At 32.8% G+C, this 24,133-nt stretch overlaps 2 protein-coding genes across 2 annotated transcripts in view; one reads left to right on the top strand and one right to left on the bottom strand.

Annotated features, from left to right (window-relative positions):
* The window catches only part of LOC130446607 (uncharacterized), a 28,364-nt gene extending 20,747 nt beyond the window's left edge, over nt 1-7,617 (bottom strand). The window contains exon 1 of the mRNA XM_056782970.1: nt 7,593-7,617. The gene's annotated coding sequence lies outside the window, so the exon portion shown is untranslated. The remainder of the gene's footprint in view (nt 1-7,592) is intronic.
* Nucleotides 809-24,133, top strand: part of LOC130446608 (40S ribosomal protein S7) — a 35,901-nt gene continuing 12,576 nt past the window's right edge. Inside the window, exon 1 of the mRNA XM_056782974.1 lies at nt 809-1,103. The gene's annotated coding sequence lies outside the window, so the exon portion shown is untranslated. The remainder of the gene's footprint in view (nt 1,104-24,133) is intronic.

Genomic DNA, 24,133 nt, shown 5'->3' on the forward strand with positions numbered 1-24,133 from the left:
ATTTCATTAGTTTGACCTGTAGGTTTGTAAATGAATGTTTGGCCCAGATTTGAGCGGTCATATCCTAATTAAACTTTGCACTCTCGCCAAAGACTGACGACAATGCAATAGTTCAATCAAAATATCAGTTAATAAATAGAAATTCTTTGACACTTTTTACATTCCTTTAAATAAAAATAGTAAATGTCAAAAAAAAAATACTCAATAAAAATTCGGCAACAAAAATTTAATTCTACCACTTACCAATCGTGGCACTAGTGTAATAAAAATGTGTCATTACTGTCAATTGTCAAAATGTCATTCGCCCTTATAAATTTGTATTTGTATGTATGTCAATAAACGTGTCCCAGTAGACACTTTTGTATTGCATTTGTTGTAAATAATAATATAACATAGTTTACATTTCTTCTTAGAGTATGTTCTGTAGATAATTTATCGTAATTAAGATAGGAGTTATGCAACCAAATTAACAGCTCAAACCACAACGTTCATTCCTTAACAAAAATATCAATTGTTTAAATTCCAAATTAATTTCTTCAATGCCTTTTTGTGATGATCAAAATTACTCATTACCTAATTTGACCACAAAAATTTCAATCTTCTGTATGTGAATTTATTTGCATTGCAGCTATTGTTTTTATTGTTTATTTATAATCTATTTTAATCTTTGATTAATGTTCCCTATTATAATGTATTTTATGTACTCTCTGAAATATTTTAACAGTTGTTAATAAGATAGTACTTTATGGCCACAGAGTGCGATATAGCGAAAAAAAAGGTTCCAATAGAAACTGATAAAACCAGAAGTATGACAGGGACAACAGATATTCTTAATCACGAAATTCTGAAGTCTCACTGTATAATTAACCAAGAAGCATTTTGTGCCTAAACATTTTCGGTGGAAATAGTTGAGGTTAGGTGAGGTGTTGAAACGTTTTGCTTTGTAGTTGAATGAAATAAGTACAATCTTAAATGGAAAAAGCATCAATCACCCTGGATTAAAGACAAATAGTTGCAAAAATTTAATCTTATGGTGGATATCACAGCGGAATTGAATGAACTAAATCTAAAATTACAAGGAGAGGGAAATTCCATATAAATATGTATGTATATTATCTAATTTATTGTAAAAAACACTACAAACATTTCATTTTCCTAAAATTAAATTGTTTAAATTCAAATATGAACTAAAAGTACTGTCTAATATTTTGTACGCTCTTCACATTCAAAACAAATTATGCAGCATTTCGTACTGTTACTTAAATCTCGAGACAACATTCTTTCACTAGTAATCATGACTTTCTCTGAGCATTGTGTCTAGTCCTTTGATTTTTCGTTTACATTAACTATAATTCTATTAAATTCAAATATACATGGTAAACTAAAAGTACATAGTGATATAAAATCACTTTGATATTATTCCAAATTATAGTAAATACATATTCTTTGGTTGGACGACTTATATGTTGTTTTAAATTTTTTCTTAATTGTCGAACATTGAGGTATTAAATATACGAGGTATATCCACAAAGTAAGTTCCCTTCAGAGCAGCTTGACATTGTGCAAGGCAACAAGAAATTGCATGCGATTGAAAATATCATAAATAAAAATTGGACGTTGTTTAACAAGTTTCTCACTGCATCATGGCTGCCTTTAACAAAACTTCAGTAAATTAGACAAATTCCTAACCATATTGCAACTTGCATCGCATTGTACGTTGTATTGCATCACGTCAAGTTGCCTTTACTGACTGAGCTGCAATCTTACTGAGGTAGTTGCCTCAAAAATATTTATTTTTACTACAAATTGTATTTGTATGCATGTAAATAGGAGATGATTTTTATTGTGAAGTCAGGAAACTGCGAAATCAGATCTGGGTGGAAATTGATAACATAGAATATTGTGTATTGTAAATTCAAACGAATAAGTTTGTATTTCCTCTTAGGGTACGTTCTGAGGATAATGTTATGCAATCAAATTAACACCTCAAACCACAACAGTTATACAGTACAATTGTTTGTTTTTCATTTGGAATATTAATAAAATTAATAACGGAAATCCTAAATTACTATTCGGAACTTGTTGAAATGGGTCTGATTCTTCTTCAAAATCAATATCTTTGAGGTCTTTGTCTGATAAAGCCAAACCGAATTTCTAATAGATTCTGTTGTTTGCAAAAACGAGTCCAAAGAATCTGTCACAAACATACAGGGGAAACTATTAAAACCGTGTTAAAATTAGCAATAAAATTGAGTTATGGATATTAAATAGACGCTAATTTCTTCGGCTATAAAAAAAACAACAACAAAGAAGCAACGGGATCATGTGTATTATAATAGAAGAATATATAATCTGAATGAAGAGAAAAGATTTGAGTTGATTTCACTTCCTACTTCAGACGTTCATCTCGATAAATCAACAACCCTGATTTGATATATAAAATCTGTCTTTCGCAGAAGGTAACACAAATTATAAATAATAGTGTGAAAATCCATTCAGATAAAATTAACTTTCCTTTTCGTTGGCTACAATGAGTAAGCGAATGTGTAATCTTCTCATTTACCTAACGCTGATTATAATATTTTGAAAAGGTAATTAATTCATTTACGGTTATTTCTTAAAGGATGTAGTCGAATAATCGCTTCAAAGTCATTAAATATTTCAATTAGTCGTGTTATAATTTTAATTTAATTAATCCCTCAATACTATAATGCGGATTATGAACTGAATAATTCAAATTTTGTTTTTTAATGCATCGTTTGTTTATGATTAAACTTGATTTTATGGTTGTCGAACACTTTTCCCTATTGGATATATCGAACATTCAATTTGAGTCATGTACGAAGGAGATTTGACAGAAGAGTATTTTTTAGAGGTTAATGTCAACTTTTGCTACAGTTACAGTTAAAATTTGACATATATGTATTAGTTTCAATACCAATCAGGCATTCTAAGGGAACAGCTGATCAACGTCAAAATGACGGCCGTGGGGTAAACAATCGATTTACTCGTATGTACTCTAAGCTTTTCTTAGATCTACCGATAGCGAGTGTTGTTTAAGACACTTGTATCTGTTTTGTGCAGTTTTTGGGCATGTTTTTCAAATATGAGTGAATACTTTTTATGGTTGCAAAATTATAATCCAGTGGCAGTTAAAAAGTATAAATTTGAAGCTTTATATGGGGTCATGCTTTTTCATTTGAGGTTTGGACAGAATCCTGCTCATTTTCCACGAGTTTACTTCATCTGCCTACACTAAGCGAAAACAAAAAAATAATATTAAGGTCTAAAATCCATCAAGTTAGTTGAAAAACTACAAAAACTTGCGAGCAAAGGCATTTTTTCATCCCACGGTGTATATTTCGACAATTTTTTAGATTGCTCTATTGGGAAATTAAAGAAAACTAGTTGATAAGGGTCAAAATGGCCGCTGTGGGGTAAACAATAGATTAACTCTTATCTATCTCGTCAGCTGGAAAAGTGTTGGTGGCTGATTTTCTTTGGTAATCATAGGATTTGACTATAAATTGTCAAATTTTTTGTCAATCAACACAGATTTAAACTCGTTATTAAAAACTTGCGAGCAAAGGCATTTTTTTACCGCACGGTGTATATTTTGAGAATTTTTTAGATTGCTCTATTGGGAAATTAAAGAAAACAGTTGATAAGGGTCAAAATGGCCGCTGTGGGGTAAACAATCGATTAACTCTTATCTATCTCGTCAGCTGGAAAAGTGTTGGTGGCTGATTTTCTTTGGTAATCATAGGATTTGACTATAAATTGTCAAATTTTTTGTCAATCAACACAGATTTAAACTCGTTATTAAAAACTTGCGAGCAAAGGCATTTTTTTACCGCACGGTGTATATTTTGAGAATTTTTTAGATTGCTCTATTGGGAAATTAAAGAAAACAGTTGATAAGGGTCAAAATGGCCGCTGTGGGGTAAACAATCGATTAACTCTTATCTATCTCGTCAGCTGGAAAAGTGTTGGTGGCTGATTTTCTTTGGTAATCATAGGATTTGACTATAAATTGTCAAATTTTTTGTCAATCAACACAGATTTAAACTCGTTATTAAAAACTTGCGAGCAAAGGCATTTTTTTACCGCACGGTGTATATTTTGAGAATTTTTTAGATTGCTCTATTGGGAAATTAAAGAAAACAGTTGATAAGGGTCAAAATGGCCGCTGTGAGATAAACAATCGATTAACTTTTATCTACCTCATCAGCTGGAAAAGTGTTGGTGGATGATTTTCTTTGATAATCATGGGATTTGACTATAAATTGTCAAATTTTTTGTCAATCAACACAGATTTAAACTCGTTATTAAAAACTTGCGAGCAAAGGCATTTTTTTACCGCACGGTGTATATTTTGAGAATTTTTTAGATTGCTCTATTGGGAAATTAAAGAAAACAGTTGATAAGGGTCAAAATGGCCGCTGTGGGGTAAACAATCGATTAACTCTTATCTATCTCGTCAGCTGGAAAAGTGTTGGTGGCTGATTTTCTTTGGTAATCATAGGATTTGACTATAAATTGTCAAATTTTTTGTCAATCAACACAGATTTAAACTCGTTATTAAAAACTTGCGAGCAAAGGCATTTTTTTACCGCACGGTGTATATTTTGAGAATTTTTTAGATTGCTCTATTGGGAAATTAAAGAAAACAGTTGATAAGGGTCAAAATGGCCGCTGTGGGGTAAACAATCGATTAACTCTTATCTATCTCGTCAGCTGGAAAAGTGTTGGTGGATGATTTTCTTTGGTAATCATAGGATTTGACTATAAATTGTCAAATTTTTTGTCAATCAACACAGATTTAAACTCGTTATTAAAAACTTGCGAGCAAAGGCATTTTTTTACCGCACGGTGTATATTTTGAGAATTTTTTAGATTGCTCTATTGGGAAATTAAAGAAAACAGTTGATAAGGGTCAAAATGGCCGCTGTGGGGTAAAAAATCGATTAACTCTTATCTATCTCGTCAGCTGGAAAAGTGTTGGTGGCTGATTTTCTTTGGTAATCATAGGATTTGACTATAAATTGTCAAATTTTTTGTCAATCAACACAGATTTAAACTCGTTATTAAAAACTTGCGAACAAAGGCATTGTTTTACCCAACGGTGTATATTTTGAGAATTTTTTAGATTGCTCTATTGGGAAATTAAAGAAAACAGTTGATAAGGGTCAAAATGGCCGCTGTGGGATAAACAATCGATTAACTTTTATCTACCTCATCAGCTGGAAAAGTGTTGGTGGATGATTTTCTTTGATAATCATGGGATTTGACTATAAATTGTCAAATTTTTTGTCAATCAACACAGATTTAAACTCGTTATTAAAAACTTGCGAGCAAAGGCATTTTTTTACCGCACGGTGTATATTTTGAGAATTTTTTAGATTGCTCTATTGGGAAATTAGAGAAAACTAGTTGATAAGGGTCAAAATGGCCGCTGTGGGGTAAACAATCGATTAACTCTTATCTATCTCGTCAGCTGGAAAAGTGTTGGTGGCTGATTTTCTTTGGTAATCATAGGATTAAACTATAAATTGTCAAATTTTTTGTCAATCAACACAGATTTAAACTCGTTATTAAAAACTTGCGAGCAAAGGCATTTTTTTACCGCACGGTGTATATTTTGAGAATTTTTTAGATTGCTCTATTGGGAAATTAGAGAAAACTAGTTGATAAGGGTCAAAATGGTCGCTGTGGGGTAAACAATCGATTAACTCTTATCTATCTCGTCAGCTGGAAAAGTGTTGGTGGCTGATTTTCTTTGGTAATCATAGGATTAAACTATAAATTGTCAAATTTTTTGTCAATCAACACAGATTTAAACTCGTTATTAAAAACTTGCGAGCAAAGGCATTTTTTTACCGCACGGTGTATATTTTGAGAATTTTTTAGATTGCTCTATTGGGAAATTAGAGAAAACTAGTTGATAAGGGTCAAAATGGTCGCTGTGGGGTAAACAATCGATTAACTCTTATCTATCTCGTCAGCTGGAAAAGTGTTGGTGGCTGATTTTCTTTGGTAATCATAGGATTTGACTATAAATTGTCAAATTTTTTGTCAATCAACACAGATTTAAACTCGTTATTAAAAACTTGCGAGCAAAGGCATTTTTTTACCGCACGGTGTGTATTTTGACAATTTTTTAGATCGCTCTAATGGGAAATTAAAGAAAACTAGTTGATAAGGGTCAAAATGGCCGCTGTGGGGTAAACAATCGATTAACTCTTATCTATCTCGTCAGCTGGAAAAGTGTTGGTGGCTGATTTTCTTTGGTAATCATAGGATTTGACTATAAATTGTCAAATTTTTTGTCAATCAACACAGATTTAAACTCGTTATTAAAAACTTGCGAGCAAAGGCATTTTTTTACCGCACGGTGTGTATTTTGACAATTTTTTAGATCGCTCTAATGGGAAATTAAAGAAAACTAGTTGATAAGGGTCAAAATGGCCGCTGTGGGGTAAACAATCGATTAACTCTTATCTATCTCGTCAGCTGGAAAAGTGTTGGTGGCTGATTTTCTTTGGTAATCATGGGATTTGACTATAAATTGTCAAATTTTTTGTCAATCAACACAGATTTAAACTCGTTATTAAAAACTTGCGAGCAAAGGCATTTTTTCACCCCACGGTGTATATTTCGACAATTTTTTAGATTGCTCTATTGGGAAATTAAAGAAAACAGTTGATAAGGGTCAAAATGGCCGCTGTGGGGTAAAAAATCGATTAACTCTTATCTATCTCGTCAGCTGGAAAAGTGTTGGTGGCTGATTTTCTTTGGTAATCATAGGATTTGACTATAAATTGTCAAATTTTTTGTCAATCAACACAGATTTAAACTCGTTATCAAAAACTAGCGAGCAAAGGCATTTTTTTACTGCACGGTGTGTATTTTGACAATTTTTTAGATCGCTCTAATGGGAAATTAAAGAAAACTAGTTGATAAGGGTCAAAATGGCCGCTGTGGGGTAAACAATCGATTAACTCTTATCTACCTCATCAGCTGGAAAAGTGTTGGTGGATGATTTTCTTTGATAATCATGGGATTTGACTATAAATTGTCAAATTTTTTGTCAATCAAGACAGATTTCAATTGGAGTTGGAAAATTTTCGTTATAATTCGTTATAAAATAAATATCGACCAAAAACATTCATTCTATAAACTTCAAGGGGCATTGGAATTATTAAATAATCAAAAATATCCAAAATATTCGAATTTTAAACACAACTATTATAAATAAAAACAGAATTTTCTAATCAGATGTACCGAAAAAGACATTTGTTTTCTAAATAATCGAAATTGCGATATTTCCAACATAAATTTATCAAAAATTGAGAAAAATCAACCGCAAAAGTTCGAAAAGAATCGATTATGAATATTACAAAATCCCGAAAACGATCCAGATAAAAAACCAAAGAAATATTGCGGTAGATTCAATTAAGAAACGTGAATTGTTCCCTTGGATAAATATCACAAATTAAAATCACTCACATCAACACAATAAATCACTCGATTATAAATTTCACTGTAAACATTATTAGAATAACGTAACACGGTCCACTAGTCACTCTTACCTGTGCAATACCGATGAATCGCAAATGAAAAAAATATCCCATACAGCCACAAATCTAACACTAATAAACTAACTGCATCCTCTGGAGATATCTTCTTTATATACGGAAGAGAAGAATGGAGGTGATGTACTGTCCCCCAAATGAATAATGTACAGTTCGCGGTGGTGAGATTATTGGTGAAATTTTACTGGGCCATTCGTTCGAAAGGGGATAGAGGTTAGTCAATTTTTTTATAGACTGAAAAATCGTTATAAGATATAGAAAAATTCGTTGAATTTTTATGTTTTAATGTTGTTTCTTTGTTTATACCGAGATTTGAAATATTTAAACGCTAGGAAATTTTCTTATGAAAAGTCGTGTTACAATATTTTGTAAATAGTTACGAAATGTATTAATGAAAATTGGCTATTAGGTAAATAATGGCTAATAAAATGGTAGTCGAAATACTTTTCAATAAAATTATCTCTTTAAGCGCCGTTTGAGTTTCATTAGATTGTTTACAGTGCTCCATTTTGCGAATGCCTCGCAACAAATTCGCGATTTTTATAATAAATCGAACGAAAAGTGTGTCCTCCATCTTTTTTTTATAATTTATTGGACTGTGTGATTGGAAAATAGATTTAGGATTGATAAACGTGCTTTTGGAGTCGTTTAGTTTGTTTACAGTGCTCCATTTTGCGAATGCCTCGCAACAAATTCGCGATTTTTATAATAAATCGAACGAAGAGTGTGTCCTCCATCTTTTTTTTGTAATTTATTGGACTGTATGATTGGAAAATAGGTTTAGGATTGATAAAAGTGCTTTTGGAATCGTTTAGTTTGTTTACAGTGCTCCATTTTGCGAATGCCTCGCAACAAATTCGCGATTTTTATAATAAATCGAACGAAGAGTGTGTCCTCCATCTTTTTTTTGTAATTTATTGGACTGTATGATTGGAAAATAGGTTTAGGATTGATAAAAGTGCTTTTGGAATCGTTTAGTTTGTTTACAGTGCTCCATTTTGCGAATGCCTCGCAACAAATTCGCGATTTTTATAATAAATCGAACGAAGAGTGTGTCCTCCATCTTTTTTTTGTAATTTATTGGACTGTATGATTGGAAAATAGATTTAGGATTGATAAAAGTGCTTTTGGAGTCGTTTAGTTTGTTTACAGTGCTCCATTTTGCGAATGCCTCGCAACAAATTCGCGATTTTTATAATAAATCGAACGAAGAGTGTGTCCTCCATCTTTTTTTTATAATTTATTGGACTGTATGATTGGAAAATAGATTTAGGATTGATAAAAGTGCTTTTGGAGTCGTTTAGTTTGTTTACAGTGCTCCATTTTGCGAATGCCTCGCAACAAATTCGCGATTTTTATAATAAATCGAACGAAGAGTGTGTCCTCCATCTTTTTTTTATAATTTATTGGACTGTATGATTGGAAAATAGATTTAGGATTGATAAAAGTGCTTTTGGAGTCGTTTAGTTTGTTTACAGTGCTCCATTTTGCGAATGCCTCGCAACAAATTCGCGATTTTTATAATAAATCGAACGAAGAGTGTGTCCTCCATCTTTTTTTTGTAATTTATTGGACTGTGTGATTGGAAAATAGATTTAGGATTGATAAACGTGCTTTTGGAGTCGTTTAGTTTGTTTACAGTGCTCCATTTTGCGAATGCCTCGCAACAAATTCGCGATTTTTATAATAAATCGAACGAAGAGTGTGTCCTCCATCTTTTTTTTGTAATTTATTGGACTGTATGATTGGAAAATAGATTTAGGATTGATAAAAGTGCTTTTGGAGTCGTTTAGTTTGTTTACAGTGCTCCATTTTGCGAATGCCTCGCAACAAATTCGCGATTTTTATAATAAATCGAACGAAGAGTGTGTCCTCCATCTTTTTTTTATAATTTATTGGACTGTATGATTGGAAAATAGATTTAGGATTGATAAAAGTGCTTTTGGAGTCGTTTAGTTTGTTTACAGTGCTCCATTTTGCGAATGCCTCGCAACAAATTCGCGATTTTTATAATAAATCGAACGAAGAGTGTGTCCTCCATCTTTTTTTTATAATTTATTGGACTGTATGATTGGAAAATAGATTTAGGATTGATAAAAGTGCTTTTGGAGTCGTTTAGTTTGTTTACAGTGCTCCATTTTGCGAATGCCTCGCAACAAATTCGCGATTTTTATAATAAATCGAACGAAGAGTGTGTCCTCCATCTTTTTTTTATAATTTATTGGACTGTATGATTGGAAAATAGATTTAGGATTGATAAAAGTGCTTTTGGAGTCGTTTAGTTTGTTTACAGTGCTCCATTTTGCGAATGCCTCGCAACAAATTCGCGATTTTTATAATAAATCGAACGAAGAGTGTGTCCTCCATCTTTTTTTTATAATTTATTGGACTGTATGATTGGAAAATAGATTTAGGATTGATAAAAGTGCTTTTGGAGTCGTTTAGTTTGTTTACAGTGCTCCATTTTGCGAATGCCTCGCAACAAATTCGCGATTTTTATAATAAATCGAACGAAGAGTGTGTCTTCCATCTTTTTTTTATAATTTATTGGACTGTATGATTGGAAAATAGATTTAGGATTGATAAAAGTGCTTTTGGAGTCGTTTAGTTTGTTTACAGTGCTCCATTTTGCGAATACCTCGCAACAAATTCGCGATTTTTATAATAAATCGAACAAAAAGTGTGTTCTCCATCTTTTTTTGTAATTTATTGGACTGTATGATTGGAAAATAGATTTAGGATTGATAAAAGTGCTTTTGGAGTCGTTTAGTTTGTTTACAGTGCTCCATTTTGCGAATGCCTCGCAACAAATTCGCGATTTTTATAATAAATCGAACGAAGAATGTGTTCTCCATCTTTTTTTTGTAATTTATTGGACTGTGTGATTGGAAAATAGATTTAGGATTGATCAACGTGCTTTTGGAATCGTTTAGTTTGTTTACAGTGCTCCATTTTGCGAATGCCTCGCAACAAATTCGCGATTTTTATAATAAATCGAACGAAGAGTGTGTCCTCCATCTTTTTTTTATAATTTATTGGACTGTATGATTGGAAAATAGATTTAGGATTGATAAAAGTGCTTTTGGAGTCGTTTAGTTTGTTTACAGTGCTCCATTTTGCGAATGCCTCGCAACAAATTCGCGATTTTTATAATAAATCGAACAAAAAGTGTGTTCTCCATCTTTTTTTGTAATTTATTGGACTGTATGATTGGAAAATAGATTTAGGATTGATAAAAGTGCTTTTGGAGTCGTTTAGTTTGTTTACAGTGCTCCATTTTGCGAATGCCTCGCAACAAATTCGCGATTTTTATAATAAATCGAACGAAGAATGTGTTCTCCATCTTTTTTTTATAATTTATTGGACTGTATGATTGGAAAATAGGTTTAGGATTGATAAAAGTGCTTTTGGAATCGTTTAGTTTGTTTACAGTGCTCCATTTTGCGAATGCCTCGCAACAAATTCGCGATTTTTATAATAAATCGAACGAAGAGTGTGTCCTCCATCTTTTTTTTGTAATTTATTGGACTGTGTGATTGGAAAATAGATTTAGGATTGATAAAAGTGCTTTTGGAGTCGTTTAGTTTGTTTACAGTGCTCCATTTTGCGAATGCCTCGCAACAATTTCGCGATTTTTATAATAAATCGAACGAAGAGTGTGTCCTCCATCTTTTTTTTATAATTTATTGGACTGTATGATTGGAAAATAGGTTTAGGATTGATAAAAGTGCTTTTGGAGTCGTTTAGTTTGTTTACAGTGCTCCATTTTGCGAATGCCTCGCAACAAATTCGCGATTTTTATAATAAATCGAACAAAAAGTGTGTTCTCCATCTTTTTTTTATAATTTATTGGACTGTATGATTGGAAAATAGGTTTAGGATTGATAAAAGTGCTTTTGGAGTCGTTTAGTTTGTTTACAGTGCTCCATTTTGCGAATGCCTCGCAACAAATTCGCGATTTTTATAATAAATCGAACAAAAAGTGTGTTCTCCATCTTTTTTTTATAATTTATTGGACTGTATGATTGGAAAATAGGTTTAGGATTGATAAAAGTGCTTTTGGAGTCGTTTAGTTTGTTTACAGTGCTCCATTTTGCGAATACCTCGCAACAAATTCGCGATTTTTATAATAAATCGAACAAAAAGTGTGTTCTCCATCTTTTTTTGTAATTTATTGGACTGTATGATTGGAAAATAGATTTAGGATTGATAAAAGTGCTTTTGGAGTCGTTTAGTTTGTTTACAGTGCTCCATTTTGCGAATGCCTCGCAACAAATTCGCGATTTTTATAATAAATCGAACGAAGAATGTGTTCTCCATCTTTTTTTTGTAATTTATTGGACTGTGTGATTGGAAAATAGATTTAGGATTGATCAACGTGCTTTTGGAATCGTTTAGTTTGTTTACAGTGCTCCATTTTGCGAATGCCTCGCAACAAATTCGCGATTTTTATAATAAATCGAACGAAGAGTGTGTCCTCCATCTTTTTTTTGTAATTTATTGGACTGTGTGATTGGAAAATAGATTTAGGATTGATCAACGTGCTTTTGGAGTCGTTTAGTTTGTTTACAGTGCTCCATTTTGCGAATGCCTCGCAACAATTTCGCGATTTTTATAATAAATCGAACGAAGAGTGTGTCCTCCATCTTTTTTTTATAATTTATTGGACTGTATGATTGGAAAATAGGTTTAGGATTGATAAAAGTGCTTTTGGAGTCGTTTAGTTTGTTTACAGTGCTCCATTTTGCGAATGCCTCGCAACAATTTCGCGATTTTTATAATAAATCGAACGAAGAGTGTGTCCTCCATCTTTTTTTTATAATTTATTGGACTGTATGATTGGAAAATAGGTTTAGGATTGATAAAAGTGCTTTTGGAGTCGTTTAGTTTGTTTACAGTGCTCCATTTTGCGAATGCCTCGCAACAATTTCGCGATTTTTATAATAAATCGAACGAAGAGTGTGTCCTCCATCTTTTTTTTATAATTTATTGGACTGTATGATTGGAAAATAGGTTTAGGATTGATCAACGTGCTTTTGGAATCGTTTAGTTTGTTTACAGTGCTCCATTTTGCGAATGCCTCGCAACAAATTCGCGATTTTTATAATAAATCGAACGAAGAGTGTGTCCTCCATCTTTTTTTTATAATTTATTGGACTGTATGATTGGAAAATAGGTTTAGGATTGATCAACGTGCTTTTGGAGTCGTTTAGTTTGTTTACAGTGCTCCATTTTGCGAATGCCTCGCAACAAATTCGCGATTTTTATAATAAATCGAACGAAGAGTGTGTCCTCCATCTTTTTTTTATAATTTATTGGACTGTATGATTGGAAAATAGGTTTAGGATTGATCAACGTGCTTTTGGAGTCGTTTAGTTTGTTTACAGTGCTCCATTTTGCGAATGCCTCGCAACAAATTCGCGATTTTTATAATAAATCGAACGAAGAGTGTGTCCTCCATCTTTTTTTTATAATTTATTGGACTGTATGATTGGAAAATAGGTTTAGGATTGATAAAAGTGCTTTTGGAGTCGTTTAGTTTGTTTACAGTGCTCCATTTTGCGAATGCCTCGCAACAAATTCGCGATTTTTATAATAAATCGAACAAAAAGTGTGTTCTCCATCTTTTTTTGTAATTTATTGGACTGTATGATTGGAAAATAGATTTAGGATTGATAAAAGTGCTTTTGGAGTCGTTTAGTTTGTTTACAGTGCTCCATTTTGCGAATGCCTCGCAACAAATTCGCGATTTTTATAATAAATCGAACGAAGAGTGTGTCCTCCATCTTTTTTTTGTAATTTATTGGACTGTATGATTGGAAAATAGGTTTAGGATTGATCAACGTGCTTTTGGAGTCGTTTAGTTTGTTTACAGTGCTCCATTTTGCGAATGCCTCGCAACAAATTCGCGATTTTTATAATAAATCGAACGAAGAGTGTGTCCTCCATCTTTTTTTTGTAATTTATTGGACTGTATGATTGGAAAATAGATTTAGGATTGATAAAAGTGCTTTTGGAGTCGTTTAGTTTGTTTACAGTGCTCCATTTTGCGAATGCCTCGCAACAAATTCGCGATTTTTATAATAAATCGAACGAAGAGTGTGTCCTCCATCTTTTTTTTGTAATTTATTGGACTGTGTGATTGGAAAATAGATTTAGGATTGATAAACGTGCTTTTGGAGTCGTTTAGTTTGTTTACAGTGCTCCATTTTGCGAATGCCTCGCAACAAATTCGCGATTTTTATAATAAATCGAACGAAGAATGTGTCCTCCATCTTTTTTTTGTAATTTATTGGACTGTGTGATTGGAAAATAGATTTAGGATTGATCAACGTGCTTTTGGAGTCGTTTAGTTTGTTTACAGTGCTCCATTTTGCGAATGCCTCGCGACAATTTCGCGATTTTTATAATAAATCGAACGAAGAGTGTGTCCTCCATCTTTTTTTTGTAATTTATTGGACTGTATGATTGGAAAATAGGTTTAGGATTGATAAAAGTGCTTTTGGAGTCGTTTAGTTTGTTTACAGTGCTCCATTTTGCGAATGCCTCGCAACAAATTCGCGATTTTTATAATAAATCGAACGAAGAGTGTGTCCTCCATCTTTTTTTTGTAATTTATTGGACTGTATGATTGGAAAATAGGTTTAGGATTGATAAAAGTGCTTTTGGAGTCGTTTAGTTTGTTTACAGTGCTCCATTTTACGAATGCCTCGCAACAAATTCGCGATTTTTATAATAAATCGAACGAAGAATGTGTCCTCCATCTTTTTTTTGTAATTTATTGGACTGTGTGATTGGAAAATAGATTTAGGATTGATAAAAGTGCTTTTGGAGTCGTTTAGTTTGTTTACAGTGCTCCATTTTGCGAATGCCTCGCAACAAATTCGCGATTTTTATAATAAATCGAACGAAGAGTGTGTCCTCCATCTTTTTTTTGTAATTTATTGGACTGTATGATTGGAAAATAGGTTTAGGATTGATAAAAGTGCTTTTGGAGTCGTTTAGTTTGTTTACAGTGCTCCATTTTACGAATGCCTCGCAACAAATTCGCGATTTTTATAATAAATCGAACGAAGAATGTGTCCTCCATCTTTTTTTTGTAATTTATTGGACTGTGTGATTGGAAAATAGATTTAGGATTGATAAAAGTGCTTTTGGAGTCGTTTAGTTTGTTTACAGTGCTCCATTTTGCGAATGCCTCGCAACAAATTCGCGATTTTTATAATAAATCGAACGAAGAATGTGTCCTCCATCTTTTTTTTGTAATTTATTGGACTGTGTGATTGGAAAATAGATTTAGGATTGATCAACGTGCTTTTGGAGTCGTTTAGTTTGTTTACAGTGCTCCATTTTGCGAATGCCTCGCGACAATTTCGCGATTTTTATAATAAATCGAACGAAGAATGTGTCCTCCATCTTTTTTTTGTAATTTATTGGACTGTGTGATTGGAAAATAGATTTAGGATTGATCAACGTGCTTTTGGAGTCGTTTAGTTTGTTTACAGTGCTCCATTTTGCGAATGCCTCGCAACAAATTCGCGATTTTTATAATAAATCGAACGAAGAGTGTGTTCTCCATCTTTTTTTTGTAATTTATTGGACTGTATGATTGGAAAATAGGTTTAGGATTGATCAACGTGCTTTTGGAATCGTTTAGTTTGTTTACAGTGCTCCATTTTGCGAATGCCTCGCAACAAATTCGCGATTTTTATAATAAATCGAACGAAGAATGTGTCCTCCATCTTTTTTTTGTAATTTATTGGACTGTGTGATTGGAAAATAGATTTAGGATTGATAAAAGTGCTTTTGGAGTCGTTTAGTTTGTTTACAGTGCTCCATTTTGCGAATGCCTCGCAACAAATTCGCGATTTTTATAATAAATCGAACGAAGAGTGTGTCCTCCATCTTTTTTTTGTAATTTATTGGACTGTATGATTGGAAAATAGGTTTAGGATTGATCAACGTGCTTTTGGAATCGTTTAGTTTGTTTACAGTGCTCCATTTTGCGAATGCCTCGCAACAAATTCGCGATTTTTATAATAAATCGAACGAAGAATGTGTCCTCCATCTTTTTTTTGTAATTTATTGGACTGTGTGATTGGAAAATAGATTTAGGATTGATCAACGTGCTTTTGGAGTCGTTTAGTTTGTTTACAGTGCTCCATTTTGCGAATGCCTCGCAACAAATTCGCGATTTTTATAATAAATCGAACGAAGAATGTGTCCTCCATCTTTTTTTTGTAATTTATTGGACTGTGTGATTGGAAAATAGATTTAGGATTGATAAAAGTGCTTTTGGAATCGTTTAGTTTGTTTACAGTGCTCCATTTTGCGAATGCCTCGCAACAATTTCGCGATTTTTATAATAAATCGAACGAAGAATGTGTCCTCCATCTTTTTTTTGTAATTTATTGGACTGTGTGATTGGAAAATAGATTTAGGATTGATAAACGTGCTTTCCATTATCAGAAACCTTCACAACCATTCACTTATAAGTATAACAAACAGAAACTAAGCGTGTAAAATGACTGAATATATTCCTCAATTTGAGAAGTTTCCATTCAACCCTCGTATAAGGAGCTGTAACGTATTTACTCGTTTCTAGAATCGATACGATAGAGAACTTTTTAAGCTGCCTATGTATAATATAAAAATGAGATTCCACTTGTAAAAGTACTAAATATAATTGTGTAATATTTGTTTGAATTTTTTCATAACTTGGAAAAAAACCTCCTTCTTTCAATGATTAATTAAATTTTATGATCTTTTATTCAATTTACAGCTGCATTAAAAATCTATTGCGCGACGATTATATCGATATTTTCGTTTTATTTAATGTTTATTACTAATATCTATTATTTTATCCGAAAAATAAATGCAAATAAATTGACTAAAATAGTCAGATGAACATGCATGATATAGAGGTCAGTAGAGTTGATATACAGAATTAAATTTTTTACGATAACCGTAACCAAATGACATGGTCGGACGTATTTTTTTTAGGAAAAATTTTAAGTAAATAAAATAGTATTTCACACTAAATCTCGACACCATATAAAACGATAGCAATGAATAATATGTTTATGAAGTATTTAATCTTCTTATTATGATTATTATTGCACGTAAATGTGTTTTTGTGCAGTATTAGACGCCATTTTATTATATTTTATGCAGATCTCTCCCCGTGTTTACATTATTATGTAATGCGATATGATTTTTCGTTAGCGCGATAGATGGCGCCACCATAAATGCATTCAAATGTTCGTATGATCTAAAATCCGGAACCAATCCCTTTTCAGCGATTCCGTATTTACGATGTTGAACGTTATTTTATTTTTCTAGCTTAGAAAATTTTTTTTTAAATAAGATTCCAAGGATTTTGACGTTGTGTATATTGTTCGGCGGTTGGATTTTAATACCCAAACTCATTGTACGTAATTAATTAATTAATTATCATTTTAAAATCTATTAAACTTGTTATTAAAATTAATAACCCCATAACTACGCCGCTGATTGTGTAGATATCGATGTTTAAAACCTTGATGGTAGTTCATCCATGAAAATTTATTTTTGCTCTTCGCCGAACGGAAAAAGTAAGAGGATCGTTGAAAAAAAATTGTTTGCAACAAGAGTGAAAAAAGACAATAAAAACTATTGAAAAAAAAACTAAACAATCTCGATTATTCATTGTGATGAATTGATTTACACCGACTAATAGTTGTTATATTTTTTTTTGTCATATTAAAACCTTTATATTCCACCGAAAGTTATTTTTGAATGATTTAACTGCGGAAAAAATTCTCCCAACCTCCAATAGGTCAACATATTATGAAACGTCGTTATCCGGTTTCTTCTAGTTTGGTACTGTGGACTCGACTAATGTGTTGCGAAGCTCCCTAACGTCTCAAGGCATTCATGTTCTGCTATACGATTAATACTAATGTTCATAAGTTGAATATTGTTAATAAAATTATCAGATTCTTTTATGATATTTTTAATAAACTTCCACCTAAACTATCATTTTTAACAATGCTGGCTGTTATTAAAAGTGTTACTTTTAATTGTAGTTGTACAAAGATCCGTTGTCAACTTATCATCATAACTGTCAATGTCACATTTTTCTATGGCTGATTTAGATTATTTAGATTTAGTGATGATTTTTATTTGTTTTGATGTATATTTTATTTCAGTCACATCCAGTTTTTTGTGTCACCATAGAGAAACCACTTAGGTTATCTCTTAATTAATAAGGTTGAAAGTTTATGTACGGGGTGCGTGGATTTTCTTGCACGTATGTGTACTGGCAGTAAAAAAATAATTGTTTTTACTTTATTCAAAAGTTATGCTCAAGAACTCATCACTCTATACGTTGCTACGTAAGTTTTGATAGGGAAAAAAACAAATATTTATAATTTGTTTTGACTTTATTGTTTCCCAAAATATTCATTCATCGGAAATGTCAAACTTTATGGTAGGTCAGATTTGACATATCGCTGTTGCCATATCTCAAAAATTAAGTAACAACCCTCGTATTAGTTGATATAAACTGTAATAAACGATAAAAACATCGTTTTATCAGTAAAATCGTGAAGAAATACCGAACAAATGAACTGAATGTAATAATAAAATAAAATTACACTTTCTACAACCGCGATGACTATTGTACGGTACTTGAAAAAAAGCTGTTGCCTAATTTTGTCAGATTCACACTCAAACCACGCATGTGGAAAACAAGATTATCGTTTAAAGATTGAAAGGAGAGAATGCCTTTATTATTCTTATTATATAATTAGATATACAGAACACGATGCATCAGAATTTAAGTTGCAAACATAACTACTCTATCATTTTATATTGTTTAATGAGAGACTTGCAGCGAATATTATCGAATGATCGATAACGTCGGTAATAAATTACTTTTGATGTGTGGTAATATTTACGAAACTTGATTTTAGTTCATAGTTAACAATAAATTTAGTGAATTTAGATTATTTTTTTTAAATAATCGTGTATTATTGAACGAAAGGTGGAAATTAATTTGACACAGAACCATTACGTCAGGAGTAGAACACAAAGTTTATTTGGATGTGTCTACTCACCGATCTCAAGTTAAAATAAGTAACCATTGATTAGTTTTACTTATTATTATCACATTATCTTCCTAAATTAACCTCACAGATGTAATGTAATGTAATTTTAACGAAATAATAAAAAAATAACTTAAATAATTGCAAGTGTCTGTAGAACAAACGAATAAATATTACATTTGTAGATGCGTATATACGAGGATACATAATAATATTTGTGTTAATATGAGTATGAATAGTTCTATGAACAAATGTGTAGTGTTGGATTATTTATGGCTTAATATAGTAATAGTATATATGCCAAATATTGATAGATTGACTTATTGGAATAAGAAATTTAACAGCTACTAATTAAAATAAGTGTCCCAATACTATAGTAGTACCTGAATAGTTCTATTTTATATTCAGTATTAGTTTATTGTTATAAAACATGAGCTGTAAATTTTGGACGGATCACTAGTCACTCCCGTTTCACATGACATGACAGTTGTTCACGACATGGCAATCCATAACATTAATTTTTGTTTTGATTTGTTAATAAATATTGTTTTATGGAAATCACGATGAAAACTGCATGGATAATTCAATTTATTTATTAGGTAGGTGGATTTGACCATTAAATAAGTAAATAAAAATATGTTTTCAAAGTAAAGTAATAAAAGTTTTTTGTAAAAATGTTGATATTTCAACAGACAACGGAACGCGAAGTTCGGAATCTGATAAAAATCTCGTTCTAAGTTATAATCTGCAATCAACTGATAGCTGATCGGAAACAATTATTCATGATATCCCTCTATCCACAAAACATACTTTAGATTAAGTTCTGTGTCTCTATCACCGGATACCAAATATCGACATTACAGTGTTGCCACAGTTATTTTTCATCCTTATAAGCTTCTATTTTTATATATGAATTAATAAATTATCCACCACGACAGCAATAAAATTGTTTTAGTTAACCCGCTATTGTTTACTTGATTATTATTAATATAGTCACTTTTTTATTACTTTACTGTGTTAAAATTAGAGGCGATTAAACAATTTACTCCATTAGTAATAATAGTATTTATCAGATGTTAAGTTAAACTTAAGGATACGATTACGATGAATGTAATTAGAAAATGTTAAAGTAATTTATCGACTAATTACCTTTTAATTTAATCATTGTATGTATTAATCCTTGAGGAGATGAATGAAATGTGTATATAGAATGTCCGTATTGAAATTGTACTTCAATATTAGTGATTTCGTTTTCGGAAAAAAATTACATTGAAAAAATGACAACAGCGCTGGCATGAGAACAGGAATAAGTCTCCGGGGGACAGATCCGGATAATATGGTGGATACGGAAGCAATTCGAAACCCAAATCATAAAATTTTACCGTGGATTTCATTGATTTAAGACGCGGTGCATTGTCCTGATGGAACAGCACTTTCTTCCCCTTCAAATGAGGCGATTTCGTGCCTCAAACACTTCAATAACACAATATAACAGTTGTTGTCGGTCAGAATCATCGATTCACTGGTGTTTTTGGGTCTCAGATTTACTTTACGGTTGTCTGAAATTATTTTTTGAAATTTTATGATATCGTCGTCTTTGACAACTTCTTCTGCGTGCCTCGTCCTCGGTGCTCTTAGTTTTGCTCCGATATTAGTCACACTGAAACAATTTGATTAGAAAAATCTTGTTTTCAGAACGAAATCTTCTGATATTTATTGGTCACGAAATCATGACGATGTCGCCTGCAAAAGAAAAGTTACATCCGTTATCGATGATTTAATACGATGGTGAAACTAAGTAAACAAGTTTAAAAATAAACTTTTGAATTTTCATGAAACGAAATAATGATTGTTTATATCCTCAGTCTTACCTTTCTTAATAATATCCACAACTAGAATCCGTATAACTGTCACTCTACTCGTACTAGTAAAACTATGAAATCGTATCATTATTACGTCACTCGATAAATCGTATGACTGCCACACAGATGGCGTTGCCATTGTCAAATCCGTATGACGTTTATCAAGTACCAACTTTCGAAAAATTGACGTGTAAAAGTCACAGTCGATCAAAAACAACGAATTGATGATTCCGAGCACTGTTTGGCCATGTTTACACGTAATAAATCAGATTTTTGCGTCGATATATGAAACAAGGATCCACCACTTCACTCCGGAATCAAAACGATAATCAACTGAGTGGATTGCAGCCGGGGAACCACCCCGGAAGCGTCCAAAGGTGCAACAGACAACTGGGAAGGTTATGGCTTCAGTATTTTGGAATATCTTTCATCGACTATCTTCAATAGGAAGAAACAATCAATAGCGAATACTACATCGAGTTTTTGGGTCATTTGAATGCAAAAATCGCTAAGAAAATGCACCGAATCACAAGTCGATGGCAACGATGGTTAAATTGAACGAATTACACTTCTAATCGCTTCCTCAACCACCGTATAGTCCAGATCTGACCCCCAGTGACTATTGGCTATTCGCTGATCTCAAATTTACCTCAAATGAAGAAGAAATAACTGAAACTGAAGCCTATTTTGAGGCAGAAGACAAATCCTTCTACAAGCACGGAATCTTGATGTAAGAGAAGCATTGGTTTGGTTGTATTGCTCTTAAATGATGAATAAAATAGATTTTTGGAAAAAAAATGAAGAGCTAACGATTAAACCAAGAAAAACCGAGCTCTTTTTACCAGGAGGCACGCGGAAAAGCCTTCGATTGTACATGGGGTCTTTCACATAAGATTCTCCACTAGATTTTTATCTCAATACCTTCTCGCGATCGGAGCCATCATGTGCTAGCTCCATGCAAAGCAAAAACAAGCGGGCGACTGGACTGGGTCCGTAAACTGTGACACAATTCGAAGAACTGCAGGCTGTATTGACTGATCCACGCAGGCCACGACTATTGGCTGATTTTTGGGCATCAAGTATGATCCAAAAAAGCTGCTGTTACATGGAAAAACATGAAACTTCGGACTACGTCATATGGACTCGCGTAAGCGCGGTTCAAACATTTAGGCAACCTCCACTGTTTACCTAATAACAGCCTAATCGGTTTCTCAAAAGATATCGGTCAAGTGGGACACGACGGGCCGTCAGATGTACGACTAATACGCTCTGTTACGTAATACCATAAGTTGACCACAATTCAGGCTTCTTTCTACTGTTTGAGCGCTTGTTTCTCCCGTCATGTTTATATTTTAGGTTAGGGTAAACGAGGGGTGATGGAAAGCGGGAATTTCGTTGTAAAAAAACGCTATCAGCCTCTCATTAATTAGTTTACTTATTATGAGTACGCTAATTATATAACTGTCGTATTGGTAAGTGCTGACATCTTCAGGTTGAGTTCGGTAACACTTTTTCACTCAAAAGAGATCGACTGGCATTGACAGTGATGGCGTCCTCGAAAAAAAATGGACAAACGGTAACGCCAATCCAAAATCCGCACGTCACTTTTCCGTTATACCCCGTATAATTAAATTTTTTAAAATTATTGACTCGGTTCGACATATTTCGTATTATGAAAGTGTGGAATCCCAAATATTACATGTTCTCACTGTAGCACAATTTAAATAATATTTGAATGTGGTGGAGAACAAAAAGTTGTTGTTAATCTATTCTTGCGTCCGTGTGCGGTAAAGAAGAATATTAATAATATTTCTGATTACGTAACTAAACTCAACAAAGACCATTAAAAGTTTAAGTGAAATTTCTTATTTGCTAACAGAACAATTAGTTTGTTTAAAAAATAACGAATATATGTGAAGATGGCGTTCTGTAAGAAAGTGTTTTCGTTTCGGTCGTGACTAATTTTTAATCTAAATCACAAGACGGATAAGAAAACACCAGACCGAATTCTAATGAGCTTATTTTATGGTTGTATGGTTATTTTTAGGTATCCGATTATATCACAGCATTTTTCAAAAAAATTGGGAAGATTAGAAAGATTTCTGATCATCTTAACCTCCATATCTCCTATTTCTTAATATTCTCTCCATTTTTTTATTATACATTCGTTTACATACCGAAAGTTGCGTTTTGAGTGTTCCGTGTAATGACAATTGACAGTTCTGTACTGCAAAACACTTCCGGAACGCTCTGGAGTAGACAACTTTAGCAGTTGACAGTTGACAGTTTCACTTCACTAAATTCTGTTAGTTCCCTTTTTCTTTTTAGCCTCGTAGAAAGATTTTGGAGCCTCTTGTATCCATATTTTCAATTTCTTGTTATTCATTTCACTTCTGTATTCGTTTACATACCGAAAGTTGCGTTTTAAGTGTTCCATGTAGTGACAGTTGACAGTTCCTTACCGCAAAACACTTTCGGGACGCTCTGGAGTAGACAACTTTAGCAGTTGACAGTTGACAGTTTCACTTCGATGATTTTGCATAACGTTAAATTTTTTATTTTCTGAAATTATTTGTTTTATCTGTAGTTTTGTCTAAATGACGATGAAAAAGAAAACATAGGCGGTGAAGAGTCAGATTACAAGCTGAAATGGCAAAAAAGCAGTTTAATTTTCAAAGAACTACACCAGCACCCCGTTTATATCTGTTTCTACGTAAATATTATTACTAACGTCTGGAATTATGTCGATTTAGGTTTCCATCAATACAAAAAGTGGTCTCATCGAAAAACATAGACTCTAAAATCATTCTGTATTTCATTTTCAGTATTCTGTATTCATTTACATATCGAAAGTTGCGTTTCGAGTGTTCCGTGTAGTGACAGTTGACAGTTCCGTACGGCAAAACACTTTCGAAACGCTCTGGAGTAGACAACTTTAGCAGTTGACAGTTGACAGTTTCACTTCACTAAATTCTGTTAGTTCCCTTTTTCTTTTTAGCCTCGTAGAAAGATTTTGGAGCCTCTTGTATCCATATTTTCAATTTCTTGTTATTCCTTAACATTTTATTCCTTTATGGTTCATTTTCTACATTTGATTCACCCATTACAAATTCGATTCCCAAAGCACCACACAACATCATCGTTCTATATTCGTTTACATACCGAAAGTTGCGTTTTGAGTGTTCCGTGTAATGACAATTGACAGTTCTGTACTGCAAAACACTTCCGGAACGCTCTGGAGTAGACAACTTTAGCAGTTGACAGTTGACAGTTTCACTTCACTAAATTCTGTTAGTTCCCTTTTTCTTTTTAGCCTCGTAGAAAGATTTTGGAGCCTCTTGTATCCATATTTTCAATTTCTTGTTATTCCTTTCACTTCTGTATTCGCTTACATACCGAAAGTTGCGTTTTAAGTGTTCCATGTAGTGACAGTAGACAGTTCCGTACTGCAAAACACTTTCGGAACGCTCTGGAGTAGACAACTTTAGCATTTGACAGTTGACAGCTTCACTTCACTAAATTCTGTTAGTTCCCTTTTTCTTTTTAGCCTCGTAGAAAGATTTTGGAGCCTCTTGTATCCATATTTTCA

The sequence above is a fragment of the Diorhabda sublineata genome, chromosome 7, assembly GCF_026230105.1.
Source record: "Diorhabda sublineata isolate icDioSubl1.1 chromosome 7, icDioSubl1.1, whole genome shotgun sequence".
Lineage (NCBI taxonomy): Eukaryota > Metazoa > Arthropoda > Insecta > Coleoptera > Chrysomelidae > Diorhabda > Diorhabda sublineata.